This window comes from Panthera onca, chromosome C1 (genome assembly GCF_046562875.1).
Source record: "Panthera onca isolate mPanOnc1 chromosome C1, mPanOnc1 haplotype 2, whole genome shotgun sequence".
Classification (NCBI taxonomy): Eukaryota; Metazoa; Chordata; class Mammalia; order Carnivora; family Felidae; genus Panthera; species Panthera onca.
The window spans coordinates 12,148,257-12,167,937 of NC_138346.1; the positions used below are offsets into that span (position 1 = coordinate 12,148,257).

The 19,681-nt window shown below is 41.2% G+C and overlaps 1 protein-coding gene across 14 annotated transcripts in view; it reads right to left on the reverse strand.

The window, feature by feature from the left end:
* The window catches only part of RHBDD1 (rhomboid domain containing 1), a 173,878-nt gene extending 159,915 nt beyond the window's left edge, over positions 1 to 13,963 (reverse strand). For 10 of the 14 annotated variants that reach the window (XR_014138040.1, XR_009607407.3, XM_060623959.3 and 7 more), the window contains exon 1: positions 13,811 to 13,963. The gene's annotated coding sequence lies outside the window, so the exon portion shown is untranslated. Of the gene's footprint in view, positions 1 to 3,267; positions 3,501 to 8,319; positions 8,462 to 9,835; positions 10,075 to 12,654; positions 13,540 to 13,810 lie in introns of those variants that run through there. The other 4 variants (XM_078450821.2, XM_078450822.2, XM_078450824.2 and 1 more) reach the window with 4 other exon arrangements.
* Between the last annotated feature and the right edge of the window lie 5,718 nt (positions 13,964 to 19,681).

Below are 19,681 nucleotides of genomic sequence, written 5' to 3' on the forward strand. Positions count from 1 at the left end.
CTGCCAGCCCAGCTCTCTACCAGGCTCCTCATCGGCAGGCTCCCTGACCATCAGCAGGCTCTCTGAATGGATGGCCCACAACTGTCAATAGGATTTCCCCAGACCCAGTTATCATATCCTCCAAGCTGCGTGTTTTCAGGGTGTCTTGGGGTTTGAGAGCACACACTCCAGTCTAAATCGGTCCCACTGACTGGCTTCAGCCGTGTGCTGTGTGACTTTATGCAAGGCAGCTAAACCAAGCCTTAGCTTCCCACTACGTAAAATGGAGTGGTAGTAATAATGGCTGAACGTAAAGATTAAATGACTTAAAACATCAAAGTGCTTAAACTAATGCCAAGCACACAGTCAACACTCCTTAAATCTTAGCTATTGTTTTGATGACTTCAATGGAAATACTCACTTCCTATTGATTGCTGGTTTTTCTAAAATAGAGGTCAAAAAGAAAAGTCAAATCACTGGCCAAAATTACACACACATATTACCAGTTCGTCTTTGGAAGTACGGCTCTCCAACCTTAAGTGCATGCTATTATCTGATAAAAGGAATTCACAGATCAGGACCCACAACTGGAGGCCACGCTCGTGGCCTGACCCAGATCACAAACCTAGACCTCAGTCAGCCTGCACTTACAAGAAACGCCTTACTGTCCAGGAAACCTGCCCACCACTAACGATCCTCCATTTTAGCAGCAGCTACCTTATCTCACCCTAGAAAACAGGACACGCCAGCCTCATCAGGATATCCCCGCCCCCTAGCCAATCATGCCCCGCCTCCACATTGCCTCTTGTAAGGTCCTATCCCATTCCGGCTTGCCCAAAATCCTCAAAGAAGAGTGTTCACTGCTTGTTAGGCACTGTACCTCCCAATCCACGGATTGTTTTCCTTTAGATAAAGACACCAAACTCATCCCTAAATTCTTGGTTTTATTTCACATATCCCATTCGATCCTCCAAACTTTATGAACAGGCACTGTTATTATTATTTCCCCATTTTATAGACAAGCAGAAATTTTAACCACGATATAATCCGGCTCTAGTCTCTGTTATTAAAGTGAAATGATGAGGGGCGCCTGGGTGGCGCAGTCGGTTAAGCCTCCGACTTCAGCCAGGTCACGATCTCGCGGTCCGTGAGTTCGAGCCCCGCATCAGGCTCTGGGTCGATGGCTCGGAGCCTGGAGCCTGTTTCCGATTCTGTGTCTCCCTCTCTGCCCCTCCCCCGTTCATGCTCTGTCTCTCTCTGTCCCAAAAATAAATAAAAAAACGTTGAAAAAAAAAAAAAAAAAAAGTGAAATGATGAGTCAGGTTTGTCTGCAGAAAAGCTGAGAGTTTTTAACTCTCAAGATAGTCTACACTTAGACTCCAGCAAATCATGGAAGTTACCATTTAAATAGTTCTAATAGTTACTACCTTCAGTGACCTCAGTTCCAAGCAAGCTAATTGCAGGGAAGCAGAATATGCCACCAACATATGCCACTTGGCATGAAGATCTTTTTTGAGCTGAAGGCAATTGAGAAGAAGCAGATACAAGTAAAGTTCTTTGCCCTCTTCTATTTACCTAAGAGGTGGACATGAATTTGCAGGCATTCCCCTCCGTATCTTCAAGGAAACACAAAAGTTAATCTGGGACAACCTTTGATTGGACACCCATGAAATATACATAACAAACTTTGCTAACTAGCCCATATCTTCCATTAATTTCCCCACATATTTGCCTCCTACAGAAACTTAAGGTCCTTTTCCTTTGTCTTGTCACTTCTCCACGAACGTGTTGTTCTTTTGTTAAAATGCTATATAAGCCCAAGTTCTAACCATCCCCCTGAGTTACTCATCTGTGTACTCCCAAATGTATACACAACACACATGCTAAGAAACTTGTTTTGTTTTTCTCTTGCTGATCTGTCTTCTGTCAGTCTGGTTTACAGGGCTCCAACTGGAGAACCCAGGAGCATAGAAGGGAACAGAATTTTTTCCTCTCCTACAGGAATGAACTTGACTATGACTTTCAATATGAGCCTCTAAGATTTGGGGGTGAAAGTCTGCCTTATATATATCTTCAGTTCTCTGACAGATCTATGAAATCTTGATTTTCAGTTTGTTCAGCTTTTGTCCTGTTGTGAGGACAGGGATGACAATTTCCAAACTCTTTACATGTCAGAGCTGAAATAAGAAATCACCTGTCTTTCAATAAAAGATATGATACTTGACCACCAAAAAAATTAGGAAGGACATAATCTCAGCATAAAGAATAGTCTTTCCCAAGAAAGGGCAGTTGATGACTTCCATTAAACATACCAAAATGTATATGAATTTTGAAATTGTTTCAAATATACAAAATCTCACTACAGAAAACTTTTACTCTATCAAACCTAAGTGTTTTCGTTTTTTAAATTTTTTTTTTAACATTTATTTATTTTTGAAAGACAGAGAGAAAGAGCATGAGTGGGGGAAGAGCAGAGAGAGAGGGAGACACAGAATCTGAAGCAGGTCCCAGGCTCTGAGCTGTCAGCACAGAGCCCAACGTGGGGCTTGAACTCATGGACTGCAAGATCATGTGACCTGAGCTGAAGTCACACAACTGACTAAGCCACCCAGGCACCCCAAGTCTAATTGTTTTCTTGATACAAGACAATTTGTTGATCTATATTTAAGAAAGTAATACAAAGTAACATTCAAATACCCCACTTCTTTTGGTAACTATCACAGTCATAGCCAACAAAAACAAAAAATCAATTTTAAAAATCAAGTTAAAGACAAAAAAAGTAACAATAAACTAAATGTCGTTTTTTTCTCACTGTGGAATATATATATGCTATACAAAGAGAGAACCAGAGGATCAAAAGCCTTCCATGCCTTCTCTGACTTTCTCCCACCAGGGCCAGGCACTTTGCTGGCTAGGACTCTGGAAAGTGTGGGTCTGCGGCAGGGGGGGTGGGGGGGGGGAAGGTGTGAAGTGCACCCTGGTTAGCATTCTGCCATCTCCCCCAGTCCTGTCCTACAAAGTAAGGTTTAATCTGACAAGCCACAGAGAGGCAAAAATATCTTTTCTACCTTTTAAGAATTGCTCAAATAAAGGAGCACTATCTCAACTCTTAGCCCCGTGTTTTACCAAATCTCCAAAATCATGGTCACATCATTCACTTTGCCTTTGAAGAATGACTTCTGCATAAATGCACCTTCATATTATTAGAAGACTTGACATCGGTCTCACCCAAGGGACTGTCACATAGGAATCATCTTCACATTATTGTAAAATATCATTCAAACTTACTGTTCCTTGTGCAAAATCCCATCAGAGCTAGAAGAGGCTTAATTTCTCCTAATAAATGGATATGCTTTTTCCTGCTGAGAACCACTTGGCCATTTAGTTGTTTCCTCCGCCTTTACTCGTGTCTTGTGTCATTTCTGAACCCAGCCCGTTTTAAAAACAGGAAAATAATGTACAAGTAGGTGCCAATATAGAAATGTTACGTCAGTCCAAATCAGAGAATACCTCCCTTGCACCTGGGTTTGCAAAATAGAAAGTGGATAAAAGGAAAGATATTTTTAAGACAGGAAACAGCATGCATGTGCTGTTAGCGTAAATGCTCGAACTAGGTTAGAGAAGTAGAAGTTAATTAGCCTGGTCAGCTCTGCTATAGTGCTTGCTTTGTAACAAGCAAATGTGTTCAAATGCAATTAATATTCAGGGAACAACAGAACATAATGCAAATTTCGCATTTGATTACGCGCAATTTCATCCGCAAGAAGCATTAGGTGAAAGCAGAAAACTTTCTGAAGAAAGTTTCTGAAGAAAGAAAGCTACACAGAAATTCACCAAATGCACCCAATTACATACCTCAAACATCTACCACCTACCTAAGATCAGAGAGTATATTACGAGTTACACCATCACATCTGCAGTTACAACTTACCTTCCACTTCTGATAATCCTTCTACTACCACCTGACAATAATTCACTAGCTCCAATCCTCTGACAACCACTTTCACAAGCAAAGTTCAGGATTTTTTGAAGGCAAAATACCATATTTATTGTAGTAGTTATGTATTTCTTAACTAACACGTGTGACCATGCTACCATTTTATTAGGTTCCTTTTTTTTTTTTTTTTTAACGTACAACTGACAAAGTTTTGTGAGTGTTTTCCTCCAGCCACCATTTGCACCATAAGCCCTGTGGTTTTTTATTACATGATTTTGCACAGCATGAGGATTTGAGGAATGCCTGTGTCCCATTCTGGCATAGCTGACTATACCACCAGCATAAAGTGTGTGGGAGGGAGGTCAGCTAACCTAAGAAGTGCTGCTTGTCAGCCATTATTATTCACTTCCGCTCCATGTTTTATTCTTACAATCCCATCCTTAAACCAACTCACCAAAGTTAAAGGCTCCCATCACTCAAAGATTTAAAATGTACGCCCTGACCTTCCTTGGACAAAGTAGAGTAAGAGGGGACAAATTCTCTCTCAACCTGTCAAATATGCCCTTACTTTTCCTCTTAATGTCTTCTCTACAAAAAGTTGTTCTGCCGTCCCTCACATGGAATTTAAAATCAAGATTCCTTTAATCTTGGCATTTGTTTACTTGATCATATGTTCTTAATGTGCCAATGATTATCTCTGATTATAATTACTCAAGGACCACACTTGTGTTTGGCAAGATGCTTTTAGTAAGAGAGATCAGGATAATATCTAGTTGGAGTGTAGCAATTTCTGCAAAGAAGGGAAGAGTAAAAATAAGAACCCAGGATCAGATGCTCTGACAATACATGCAGCTCAGTGAAAAAAACTGCATTTACATGCATCGTGCATGTTGCGCTTCTAGACAGCACACAAGGTCAAACCACTAACTGTCAGTTACAATAAGCTTCCAAACTTCTGGTCAATTACCTGGTTAATAACAAAAGACAAGGCTATGACATCATTATAGTTATAATTAATTTACACAGATCGGCTTCCAGTTAATCAAATACATCTTTAAAAGCATTTAATTATTTTTCACCTAGAAAGCAACACTCAGCTTTGTTAAATAAAAAGCAATCTTGCTGAATCCAACATGAAAGGTTGTCAGGCTACTCTCAGACATAAAGGACAAAAGACTTCGCAGGGCATACAGCTGCAACGTGGGAGCTGCTGCCGCATTCACAGCAAACAGAAGCACAAGGTGATGGCTGATATAACACATCTGAACAGTTTCTGAACATAACGAAGTTGTCAGGAAACAGGGTAAACAGGCTTTGGGAAAAGAAACGTCCCAATGCTTTTTGTCAAAAAGATACACGGGGCCAGCAATATAGACGTATGTAGTATAGGACAGTACTTAAGGGCGTGGTCTTTGGTGAGAGCTCTACAATATGCCTTAGAAAATGTATTTGATCACCAGTTTCTCACCTGTGAAAGGACATAATGCAGGCTCACTGGGTTTCATGAGGATTAAATGAGATTACGTATATCAAATCATAAATTGGGAAGTGATAGTGTTTTTAATCCATATAAACAAATAAAGACCTAAGATTAAAACTTTTAAATACCTTTCAAGTATTTTTATAACTGAGTAACCAATTAGCATTTTTCTCGGCTTTCCATGATCCACTGTTTAAACTACATCACATGGTTCAAGTCCACGAACATTTGAAAAACAGTATGATGGGGTATGTGGTAAGCACATCAAAGTAGGAACTATTTTTTAATTAAAACAAATTTTATAACAAAGTCTCAAACCAGAGTTCCCGTCAACATGATCTGATAATTTGAGAATTTAATGAGTCTTTCCAAAAAAAATTTCAATATGTCAGATGGCAAAATTTTTATTTTCTTTGCTCCTTTTTAGAGTGTCATAGTCTTAACAGAAAGGATTATATTATCTTTATACATGAAAAAAATGAAACCACTGGATTTTGTATATAATCTTGACTTTTGCTCCACGGTGAGGGGAAATTAGTGCCAACTCCAATTGTGATCCTTCACCACTTATGATTTCCAGTATCAATCATAGGTCGGTCCCTTCTCTCACAGACTACACGTCTTAGTGTAATGAGGGCTCATTAAAGTTCTCCGACTGACAGCCCTTCAGACGTAGGTCCTTAACCCGGAGACACATGCAGAGCTGCAATACTCCCCATCACTCCCTTCTGGAGGATTCAAGTAAATTCCATGCTCACCTTTGCTCTGTGCCAGATTTCTTTGTTTATCTGCCTAAAGTCCATGAAAAAGTGCTCGCCATCCCCCCATTTAATCTCTGTGTAAGAACTGGTAATGAATTATTCATGTGACCGAAATCCTCCCAGCACAGGAACTAGTCAAGGGGCAGAGGAGCACGCCTGACTTCAGAGATGCTGTTTATGTGCCCACAAAGCACATGGGACGGCCACTAAGCAGCAGGTGGTGGGGTCGGCTTGGAGCTTTGGCCTGCTGGACAGCATCAATACTTCATTCTTTCAGGAACAGGAAGTTGCCTCCCAGCCTTACCGGATGTGGTCCTGGTGGGGAGTCGGGGGGGGGGGGGGGGGGGGGGAGGAGGGGAGTCAACTTTTCCTTTCCCACACTGATTCAAGGGTGATGGTGACCAGAGTTGGAATAATAACTCTCTCCCTGGAATCTAAAACCTGTGCAGAGATACAAAGACCAACAACACCTGGAACTGATATTCGGAGCCTTAACCTAAAGATATCATTCAAATCCACTGAGTCTACCTAAACCTTGAGAGCTCACCTGGCTACTATCCTTTACCAAGGCTTGGTTGTTTGGTTTTCTGTTGATTCTCGGAGCTATCCATTGACTTCCAACCAAATCTCTTGTTTTCAAATAAGCTATCTGGATACCATAGTTAACTCACTTTCTGTTGTTTGCAAAGAACACTCCCCAAAACGCTACATTTGCGAAGGGCTGGCAAGCAAACCCTAGTCTCATTCAAGCATCACCAGCTCTCATCTCTTGGTACCTCACTCGAGTCCATGGGAGAACCAAAACATGATGCATACGGAAGCAATATCTCAAAGGTCTGTTCTAGCCACGCTATTCCTAGAGAGAGAAGAGCACAGCTGGCTAAGGACGTGAGAACAAGAGCAACTTCTGCATAAATAAGGCAAAGTCCTCTCAAAGTCATCTACTAAGTATCTACTTAGTAGATGGGTTGGGGCAGCTGGGTGGCTCAGTCGGTGAGCGTCCGACTTTAGCTCAGGTCATGATCTCACGGTTCATGAGTTTGAGCTCCACATCAGGCTCTGTGCTGACAGCTCAGAGCCTGGAGCCTGCTTTGGATTCTGTGTCTCCCTCTCTCTCTGCTCCTCCCCCACTCACCCTCTGTCTCACTTTCAAAAATAAATAAACTTAAACTGGGACCCTGGATGAAGAATGTAATCACAAAAAGAAAAATGGACGATCTAAAATTTGTCTTCTATTTATACAAGGTTGATGATTTTAAAGAATACATCTAATTATTGATTTTCAAACTATACTCCCTGCCTTTCTTCTTCACTGAAAATAAGACTAGTTTGTCCATTTAATAAAATGTTACCACTTGATGAAAACTTCTGACTAGGACTTTGGGACAACAAATCATTTAGATTCATCAACAAAACGAAAAAAAACAAAACAACAAAGGAAAGAGGAAGGGGAAAAGGAAGGAAGGAGGAAGGAAGAAAAGACGAAGGGAGGAAGGAAGGAAGGAAAAATGGAAGGAAAAATGGAAGGAAGGAAGGAAGGAACTGAATAAGAGGCTTCTTCAACCTGAGAGCCTTTGGAAAGGATCATGGGAGTATCCTGCATGCTTTTCTGTGGCTTTACCTGTGTTTCATCATTATGTAATTCATTAACACACATCAGTCATCCCATTTCTCTAATTGTGAGCCCAAAGAAGAAAACCAATGAATGTGGAACTATAGCAGTAAAAGCATTGAGCATATAATTTTATATCTCACTGTCTGTATCATTTAATAAATATCTGAGAATTAGTGTCCTTTCAGGCAACCATCTAGAGAGCAGACATACAAACAGTGACACTACAGTGCGATAAAGAATGAAAATATGAATGCATATAAATGTGCACAGAATGTTTAGAAAAGAGCAAAAATAAGTTTTAAGGATTTGTATGGGGTGTGGGGGAAGGAAAGAAAGAAAATACTGGGCAGGCACTATCCCGTGGGCAATGGGGAGGGAGATGAAATGATCCATGAAACTCATCATCAAAAGCAGGAGAGTCATCCCTCACACGCGCACACACACACACACACACACAGGATTTAAGTCATCACTTGGCAGATATAATAGCTACAAGCTAAAAATCTGGAAAGCCAAAAAGTCCCTCTTTGATACAAAATTAACATACCTTGAAAGAAACAAGGAAATCTTGAATACTTTGGTATGAAGGAAGAGAGTACATGGGCAGTAGGCACAGTATTTATTCCTACATTTGCTCAAAGTTGGAATCAAACTGATCCATTACAACCATGACTGTGAACTGCTGGTATCTGTAACATAAAAAAATGTAGCAAAGTTTCTTTCAGTGTTGCCCAAGAGACTCCATCAAGGAAAAAAAAAAATCCAAAATTAGGAGGGGCTACCATCACACATTGACGGGCACAAGCACGTACACACACCCCTATATATTATTTATATAAAGTTGAAGTCATTGTAATATGTATATAAATTTCATTCATAACTATCCTGATACTGTGACTTTGGATTAAAAATGCATAAGCAAGTTTACACCATGCAGAAACAGCTGTTGGTATAATGAGAACATTCCTGGAGCTGAAGCCAGATTTGGGGTCAAATATGGATGCCATTGTTTACTAGTGTGTGGCCTTGGGCAAATCATATAATCAATCCTGCTGAGCGTCTGCTTCTTTATCCGTAGATGAGAAAAATTCCACTTACTTACTGGAGTCATTGTGAAGAATAAATGAGATAGCATATTATGTGAAAGCACGTAGCACACTCCCAAAGTTTGTTTTCCAATCTCCCTTCCTCTCCATAAAGTAATGAGCCTTTCCCCCCATGGGACTAGACTTTATTGCTTTATAATTATGATGTGCATGTAACAATGTCCAAGAAACTAGATGGTAAAATAACACCAACACACAAACCTGAATGCACACCATTGTTCATTGACTATCATCTAGATCCCAAAGGGCTCTTATACGGCTCTTGTACACTATCTATTGCTTCCCAGAAATTTGACACATTTTCTTTTCTGAATACAGCCAAAATTATCCCACAGGCTTTGAGATATTGCCATCATGATGTTGCACAGAGCAGCTGGCTGATTGAAAGTGACTGCCCCTCCCCCACACTCCAGCTGTCACCAGGAAACCCTCCTCAATGTGTGAAAAAAGACAATGTGATATTACTACCGCTCCTATTAATAACAATCTGACAAATACTCAGCATTTGAGATTATTTTTCTTATGAAAGCTCACTATTAACTAAAAATTAACTCCTTAAGAAAAACCCTTTACCATATAAATTGCAAACCAGCTGCTTTCATACAACAAAAAGCAGAGGGACTGTAAACACAAGTAATGTATTTCCACTGACTTCTTGTTTCTTTTTCCTCAAGTCATCTGTAATGCTAAACAACAGCCAGTTAAAATATTAAATAGCTTTAACAGTGATACAGCTGTCATGGCTTAGAGGGCTCAAAAAAATAAAATAAAAACTGAGGACTTCTCAAAACGTGTGCATAGACTCCTATTTTGTAAAGTACAGGCCAGACCGGAGGCTGGATGCTTCCTCTTTTTTTAACAGCCACTTGCTCGGGTGCATGAGAAGTCATACACACATCTGACATGGCTGAAAACCCTGGGAGCTGTCTTCAGAACAAGTTTGTGAATCTCACTCACAATAATTCTTAGTGCAATGACTTCTTAGAGAGAACTCATCTCTTGAGGATTTCTATCCCACAGATGAAGAGTTTCACACCCAATGTCCTGGATTCCAGGGTTCCAGCGACATGCCTCAGAATGTCACCGCAAAAGATTCAAGATGAGCACCAGCAGGCAGAACTGTGCCCTTCAACCTCTCTTAAAGCCTCTCAGCTCCTGAGCTCTTCAGGTAAGATTCAGCTAAAGAGGGTTGCCTCCTAAAAACAAAACAAAAACTAAAACAAAAACAAAAAACAAAATCTAAAGACCACTGCTTACATGATTAGAAATGCAGCATAAAAGGGAATCTATCTCTTTAAAGCATCATTTCTTTTAAATGGTTTATAAAAAGAATGTTTACACATACATGCATGTATCTAACTTTACATAAATGTACCACCATTAGATTACTTATCCCCACCTCCATATTATAATACGTTGCCAAGTAAGCAAAATTATGACCTGTTCCGGCTCCTTTCAAGTATTTTCCACGCTCACATAGTCGTGTGTAATATATAGACAAAAATACATGGTATTATTACTTTTTTAAAAATGATACATAATGTATAATGCGTTTTCAGTGCTGTCCCATCTCCTGGAACATCCTGTCCCTTCTCTAGCTGACTGTCCTGGTTAACTAACTGAAGATACTTAAATATTAATCAATGGACCTCAAGCTCAATGGACCTTGAAGTTCCAATAAACACCCAAAACAATTTATGGAAGTTGCTCTGTTGTGGTGATCAAACTGAAGATAGTGTTTTTTCTACCAGGTTTTAGAGTTTTCACCTTTTTCACATGTTTGCCTTCTCCCACTCATAATAATGTGAAAGCTTTGACTCTTCACTTCAGGATTTTACCATTTGAAAAGAAAAGCAGTACAGCTAGGTAATAACAAAAATGTATTTATTTATTAAAACGGCATGAGGAAATAAACGAGGTAAGTTTGGGGGTGATAACTACCTTTTTCTCCCCTGTCTCAACATGCAGCATTTATTGAACCTCTATGCCTTCACGTTTTGCCCTTTATTTCATTTAATGCAATGTCCTGAGGTAGGTACGTACCATGACTTCTACTTTATAAAAAAGGAAATTAAGAGGATGTTAATTTGTCTAAAGAACTCAGGTAAGTAGCAGAGGCAAAGTTCAAAGCAGGTTCGACGTGACCAAAACCACTACTATAAGTCTGCTGCTCTAATACAGAGAAGTAGAAAATGTGGGGGCCATTGAAAACTGAATGTTTCATGATGGGACAGTGTTAATTTAGCGGTGGTATTAACAAAATTATTTGTAGAAGCTGATATCCAAAGTGACTCATGTTTATCTGAAAACTCTGACACACAGTACCTAGGAGCCATGGTGTGGTTCGGGAGCAGTGTGCTCTAATCAAAGTGACATGTTGTGTATGCCATGGTGAGTCAGTGACACTCCTCAACACTGGAATGAGTTTAGGTTTTACGGCAACTGCCTCAGATCCTAAATATCGCCACCCCCCCAACACTGGCCCCCTGAAAAGGGAAGAATTGTAGATTACTGCAACTGACAATCTGTGGGGGGAAAAAACCCAGCAGGCCAAAGGCACACTTAACCTTGGTCCCACAGTGCTTCCAGAATAGAGGTACAGGGGGTGGTTAGTACGAGGTCTCTGCTGGTGGAGCTACATGCCACATGGGAAAGAAAGATAAGCACAGAAACATCTTCTGCTTGCAAGTCATTAACACCTCTCATCTCCACAGCTAAGGCTTACTCTGGTTATCCACCCTACTTCTTTACCAAGTTCTGGGTCAAAAGAAGGTATAATTAAGCTGAAAACACCAAAAACCATTCCTTAACACAGTTATGTCATTAAGAATACTCAGTCCCAGGGCACCTGCTTGGTTCAGGGGGTACAGCATGTGACTCTTGATCTCAGAGTAGTGAGTTCAAGCCCCACACTGGGCAGGACATCTACTTTAAAAAAAACAAAAAACAAAAAACTACTACAGCCCCAGTAGTGTGGGTATTAGCACTTACTGCTATAACCTTCAACTAAATATCCTGCATCCAACAATCTTAATTATATAGACTATTACTAGGACCCAGAAATAAACAAAATGCCCTGTAAGCTGTGGTCACAATAGTCAGGCACTGCAATTCACAATTAACCCCATGAAAATACTTCCAGCACAATCTATGTGTGTATTTAACTTATACAATTTTTTTTGTAATTTTTAATGTTTATTTGAGAGAGAGAACGAGAGACAGAGTGCAAGCGGGGAAGGGGCAGAGAAAGAAGGACACACAGAATCTGAAGCAGGCTCTGAGCTGGAGCTGGCAAGCTGTCAGTGCAGAACCAGATGAGGGGTTCAAACTCACAAACCATGAGATCATGACCTGTGCCGAAGTCAGATGCTTAACCAACTGAGTTACCCAGGCGCCTCAAACTTCATGCAGTTCGAAGGAGCTATTAAACAGCATCTCATCTTTGAGTGTTTTCTATGTATGTTAAACAGTTTCCCTGAATTTTCTTTTTCTTTTTTAATGTTTATTTAGTTTTGAGAAAGAGAGAGAATGATTGGGGGAGGGGGGAGAGAGAGGGAGAGAGAGAGAGAGAGAGAGAGAGAGAGAGAGAGAGAGAGAGAGAGAGAGAAACACAGAATCTGAAGCAGGCTCCAGGCTCTGAGCTGTCAATACAATGCCCTCCTGGGCTCACACCCACAAACCATGAGATCATGACCTGAGCGAAGTCAGAGGCTTACCCAAGTGAACCACCCAGGGGTCTCAAACACTTTCCCTGCATTTTCACACTGAATACTTACAGCCCTGTGAAGAAGCCTCTAAGTAACTTGTCCAAGATCTTACACCTAGGAAAGGCTTCACCTGGATTCCAAGTACGTTCTGTGACTTCACAAGAGCAACTCTTTATCATGACAGCAATACTTAACAATGTAAGCACCCAGGTACATTGGGATCCACTGGAAAGCATGTTAGAATAGATTTCTGATTGAAGTCTGAGATAAGATCCCAAAATTTGCATTTCCAACAAGTTCCCATGTGATGCTGCAGCTAGTAGTCCGGGGACAATTAGGAACTCAATGTACCGTTATTCTTTGTAAAATTACTTGCTTCCCCAAGCTGCCGTGTCAGCAGCAAATTATAAGTCTTTACAGTTTATTGGAACTGGGGAAAAAAAAAAAGAAAGAAAGAAATGTGGGACTTCAGACTTTTAAGAAGTAATTGCAGAGAAAAGAGGCAAAGTACAGCTGTCGCTGAGTGTCCTGCAAAGAGACCTACACAACGCGATGATCAAGTCATGACTATACAGTAATTCCTAATAAGCAATCCTGAGTCTTCAAAAGTTATTGCTTAGTTTGGAAAAAAGAAAGCATGTGATCCATTTTTGGACAGGTTTTTAAAGTGTGACGAGAAAAAGGGTTACATTCGCAGGCGGATTTCCTATCCCCTATTAAGAGAAACACCACTTTTTAGGTTAGGGTTGTGTCGGCCACACACTTGCTGGGAGAAACGAGGTTATTCTCCCGGCACCTGAAACTGCAAGTTGTTGCTGATGATGCAACGTCACTTTAAACTTCCTGCTTTCGAAAGGACGCTTTTAAAACCCACACAGAGCCCAGCCCATCCATCCTCCGAGCACATCCTTGCCAGGGCAGTCGTCACCAGGATCAGACAGGGTGTAGACGACGGGACCCCCCCACCACCCCCCAACCCGGTTGACTCGGTAGACTCGCGGCGGGAAGCACCCTTCCGCCTCTAGGACTTGCCCAGGGTGCCCAGAATGCGGAAGCGCGCCTCCAACCGGAACCCCCCCCCCCTCCCCGGGCCGGCCCGGGGAAAGCGCCGACTGGAGGCGCCCGGCACCCGCTCCCAACCCGGCGCCACGACCCTGGGAAAGGGCGAAGCGACACCAGGCAGAACCGGCCACGCGAGGGGTGCCAAACAGACGCGGAAACTCACGCTCTCTACGGCCCGCCTGCGTCCCCACGTCTTGGCGCGCGTGTACGTCATCACGCACGGGCGCCAGACACCGAACACTCCGGGTGCCCGGGACCCACAGGGCGGGGAGAAGGGAGCGTGGGCGACCTCGCGCCGCGGCTCGCACAGCAGAGCGGGCGGGGCGGGGCTGGGGTGGGGAGGGTCGTAAAGCGGGCCGGCCAGCCTCCCTCTGCGCATGCTCAGTTGCGCGCGTCCGCGCTCTTCGCCGCCCCGGGATGGACGTGCGCGCCGCGTGCGGTGGCAGTGGCTTGGGGCAGGTTTCGATGGCCTCGCTGGAGAGGGTCGTCTGCTGAGCGCAGTGGGGGTGGGGTGGGGGGCTTGTATCCCGGCCCCATCCTCCCAGCACCGAGTAAAACGTGGATGATCTTCCTTGGGACCGTAACTGTTGGTCGCCCACCGCGCGTAAAGCGGAGGAGCGGCCTGCTTTCGAGGGACCGGAGGTGGGGGACCCCCGGCGAGGGGGCCAGGTGGAGGCCGAGAAACTGGTCTTCCGGTCCCATCCGTACCGCGAGGTCCTGCTGCTGCGTGGAGGAGTCGGACCCTGCCCGTGAAGTGCTGGTGGGAGAGACGGAAAGTCCCACCTTCGTGAGTTAGCGGCACACCGCACCAGAGCGTCCGTGTCTGGTGGACCCCGTGGTTACTAAGTAGGCCACCAAAACAAGGCCCTGGGGGTGCTGCCCACTCCCCAAGCTTAGCCCGGAGCTCGCATTTCTTAGTCTGTTTGCCCATTGAGGGGCTTCTGGTGTTAGGGATTTTGATGGAGGTCTCCTATGAAGCCGTTTTAGGAATTCTGCTTCTATCCTAGAACAAGTGTTAGGTTCAGTTGTCGGAGTTAAGTTCAATGTAGTAATGTTGTATTTCTTTTCTGCAATACCAAGAGGCTGGCCTACTCTTTGGTATGGAACTTTCTAGTAACTAGGGGGAAGACCTGCCTTCCAAAGGCAGGTGGTGGTATGCTGGTCTGTACTTACTGGAAGTTGTGGCAGCTGTGTGTAGCGAGTCTTGTCTTTTGTTACTGTTTGTTGCAAGGACTCTTCGTGGAAATGTTCATTTTGGAGTTTGAAATTTAAATGAAAATTTGGCTCATGTTCAGAGGAATATAACAGACTTTCAAGTGACAGGGAAGATTCTTAGGAAATTCCAAATATGTATTCTTGGAGCCTTACAAGTCATGCCTTTCTTCTAAAAACAATACGCTGATCAGAAAGTCTGACTGATGGAAACTGCATTCCTAGAACGTCAACTGAAGGGGGGGAAGTAGATGAATCGCCTATAGGAGAATTTTATATACTTCTCTAGAAAAAAGATAAATGTAATTATTCAGAAAGAAGGGGTCTTCATTTATCTTTCTGATCCACGATCATACGCGTTAATTCAATTCATACTAATCCTGTCTTCTGTTCTCTAACACCCCTTATACCTTTCTGTAATCGCATCATTTTTCTTGTTGTTATCTTAATACGTCAGATACAGAAGTAATTTTAAGGGAGCCACAAGTCAAGAAGTCTCAATACAGTAATCTCAAAAATGTCATATATAAGGATTTAGAGTGTACGTAGGCAATTATATTCCATTTTAAATATTACTAGTGAAAAAACGTAATAGACATTTAAGAGGGCAGAAAAAGTCTGCCTTTTTAAAAATGACCTTTTTTTTGGTCCTATGGTTCATTAAACAGCCTGCAACTTTAAGTTGTATTGAAATCAGCAAATTGTATGCTCAAGTCCTATTTAGATTAGCCAACATCAGTTAGGTAATAATTGTGCATCTTAAACATTAACATATGAGGCAGTCTCACATCCTTTCACTGAGACAGGGCTTTTAATAACAATAGAACAAATAACAAAGATTCAATGCCAGAAGACCTTTAACATTAAACTTATGCAATTGTTACATTACTTGGTAAGATAATGATTCGTAAACAAAGTATTCATTCTCTTAATCACGAGAAAAAGCATTTGTGCACATGATGTATAATATCCAAGACCCATCTAATGATCTGAACAATTCTCTACTTTTATCAAAGGTTTGAAAGAAAGCAGCAGTGTCTGGGATTAAGCCATTTGATGTAAATGAGTGTCCCTACATTGTGGTCCTAGCATATAAATAGAGGAGTTGCGGTAACAACCTTTGTACAGTTCATAAACCTAGGATTGGAACTGGCAGGAAGGCAGAGGAGTATCGTTTTCAGCCTTCAAAACCCGGCCTGAACAAGGGAGGACATCAGTTAGCAGCACCATGAGCAAATAACACAACTGAATTATTTTTTGAAAGAGGAGCTTGTTTTGGTATACCTTTGCTTTTAGTGGATCGCTCATTGTTGTACTCAGCACTGTACCAAAAGGTGTATAAAACTTACCAAAGAACGTATAGCTTCCTCATTAGGCAAAAGCTTGCAAATTAATTCAAGAACAATCTAAGAACCACAAAAGTAAGTACAAAAATTGCATCATGTATTCTGATACTAGTAAGACCAACAATAGTATTTAATAGTAATAGACCATGCAAACAGTAACCTTAAGAAATTTTCACTGGCTTTACTGATACCAAGCAAACTAGACTTTAAGACAAGAAATATCTCTGGAGACACATCTCACACAGAGTCGGTACATCAAGAAGATGTACCAAATAGAAATGTACATGTGCCCACCCACAGAACCCTAAATACATGAAGCAAAAACTGATAGAGTTGAATGGAGAAATAGATAAATAGGAATAGTTTGATATTATTCAATATCCTATTCTCAACAATGGGTGGAGCAACTAGGCAGGAAACCGGTAAGGATATAGACTGCTTGAACAACACTACCAACCTTATGCGTATAGATCACTGTACTTGATGATGGCAGGGTTTATATTCTTTTTAAGAAGTATAGTCTGTAGAATAGCCCATATGGTAGGCTATAAACCCAAGTCTCAATACATTTAAGACGATGTGGATCATATTCTATGATGTAACCATGTTCTGTGGTTCCGAGGTTAGGAATAGGCAATAGGAAAAAAAAACATAGAAAATCTCCAAACATTTGGAAATTAAATTACTCAAGAGTTGAAGAAGTTATGAAGGAAATTAAAAAATATTTTGAACTGAATGAAAATGAAAACATTGAAATTTGGCGATGCAGCTAAAACAGTGATCTGAAGGGTATTTACGACTTTAAACACCTATATTAGAAAAGAAAAAGGGTGCCAGTAATCTAGGTTTATACCTTAAGAACTAGAAAAATAAGAGCAACCATAGCAAGGAAACAGGAGGGAATAATTATTGTATTAGAAACCAGTGAAATAGAGAAGAGAAAAATAAGGAAAATCCATGAAAATAAAAGTTGGCTCTTTGAAAAGTTCAATAAATTTGACCAAACTTTATTTATTTGGCTGCCCCTCCCAAAGAGAAGATACAAATTACTGAAATTAGGAATGAAAGCAATACACCGCTGCCCACCCTGCCAAAATTAAAAGAAGCTATGAGTAACCTTATGTCAACAAATCAGACGATGTAGTTGAGTTGGACAAATGCCTACAAAGATACAAATTGCCAAAACTGAGTCAAGGAAACAAAGTCTGGAGTTTGCATCCATGTCCTACAGCTACCAGAACAAAGTACCACCAACTGGGTGGCTTAAACAACAACAATTTCTGTCTCACACTTCTGGAAGCTAGAAGTCCATGATCGAGGTGGAGAGCAGGATCACGCTCTCTCTGAAACCTGTAGGAGAGAATCCTGGACTCTTTCTGGCTTCTGGTGGTTTGTCAGTGGTCCATAGCACTCCTCAGCTTGCAGCTACTTCAGTCTCTGCCTCCATCATCACATGGCCTTCTCCCCTCGTGTCCATTTCCTCTTCTTATTAGGACACTAGTAATAAAGGATCGAGAGCCCATCCTACTCCAGGATGAACTCAGGTTGACTAATTACATCTTCACTGACCCTGTTTCCAAATAAGAATACATTCTGGGGTACTGCGGGGTTGGGACTTCAACATACCTTTTTGGGTGATGAAATTCAACCCATAACAGATCCATAACAAGTAAAATTAATATAGTTGGCCCTTGGACAGCATGGGTTTGAACCATATGGGTCCACTTATACACAGATTTTTTTTTGATAAACATACTGTAAATAAATTTTTCTTAATATTTTTCTCTAGCTTTAGAGCAAGAATATAGTATACAATACATACACAAAATATGTGTTAACCACTTTATGTTATTGGTAAGGCTCCTGGCCAACACTAGGCTATTATTTTGGGGGAAATCAAAAGTTATACATGGATTTTAACAGTGCAGGGGGTTTGGTGCCACTAACCCCTATGTTGTTGAAGGGTCAACTGGACTTTAAAATCTTTCCCCAGGGGTACCTGGCTGGCTCAGTCGGAAGAGAATACAACTCTGGATCTTGGGTTTGTAAGTTCGAGCCCCATGTAGGTTGTAGAGATTACTTAAACATAAAATCTAACAAAAATTAAAAATAAAATAAAATCTTTCTACAAAGAAAAACTCAGGCCCAGATGGATTCACTGATAAATTCAATCAAATATTTAAGTTAGAAATGATGCCATACAAAACATAAGAGAAAATCTCTGTGATTTTAGGTTAGGCAAACACTTCTCAGCTATGACACCAAAAGCCCAGTCCCACAAAAGAAAAAATTGATAAACTGGATGGCCTCAAAATTTTTAAAAAATTTGCTTTTTAAAAAGACATCATTAAGAAAACGAAAATCAAGCTACAGATTGGAAGGAAATATTTGCTAATTTTCTATTTGATAAGGATTTGTATCTGCTTATTTAAGGTACTCTTATAATTCAACAAGAAGATAAACTTCATTTGAAAAACAAGCAAAAGATTTGAATAGATCCTTCACTGAAGAGAACATTAAAATATTCCCAACATTGTGTCACCTGGGTTGCTCAGTCGGTTAAGCGTCTGGACTCTTGACTTCAGCTCAGGTCACAATTTCACCATTTTTGAGTTTGAGCCCTGAATAGGGCTCTGCACCGACAGCACGGAGCCTGCTTGGGATTCCCTCTCTCTCCCTTCCTCTCTGCCCCTCTCCCACTCACTTTATGTCTTTTAAAATACATAAACTTTAAAAAGTTAAAAAAAAAATATTCCCAATGGAATTAGTCATTAGGAATGGGCCAATTAAAACTTGCACAGCCCCTGCAGTGACTATAATAGAGAAGACAGGCAACAATGTGCAGAAACTGGAGCCCTTGTTCATTCCTGGCGGGACTGTAAAATGACGTGGCCTCTTTGGAAAACAAGTATTTTTTAAAAAGTTATACATACACTTATGGTGCAACCCAGCAATTCCACTGTTAAGAATGTACCCAAGAGAAGCGAAAATATGTCCACAAAAGAGTTGAATGCAAATTTCACAGCGATAGTATTCATAATTGCCAAAACCTGCAAACAGTCTGAATGCTTATCCACTGTTGAATGGATAAAGCAATAAAAAAGATACAAATGACTGATTCATCCTACAACATGGATGAATCCCAAAAGCTGTATGCTAATTGAGAGAGAAAGCAGACCCAAAAGACTACGTATTGTAGAATTCCATTCATAGGAAATTTCCAGAAAAGGTAAATCTATACAGATGAGTGGTTCTTGGGACTGGAGATGGAAGTCAAGTTAACTAAATGGACAGAAGGGAACTTTGGGGGATGATAAAAATGTTCTAAAACTGGATTGTGAAGATGGTTTCCTAACTTTATAAATTTATTAAAAATTACCTACGTGAGGGCGCCTGGGTGGCTTAGTCATTAAGTGTCTGACTTCGGCTCAGGTCACGATCTCACAGTTCTTGAGTTTGAGTCCCACATCAGGCAA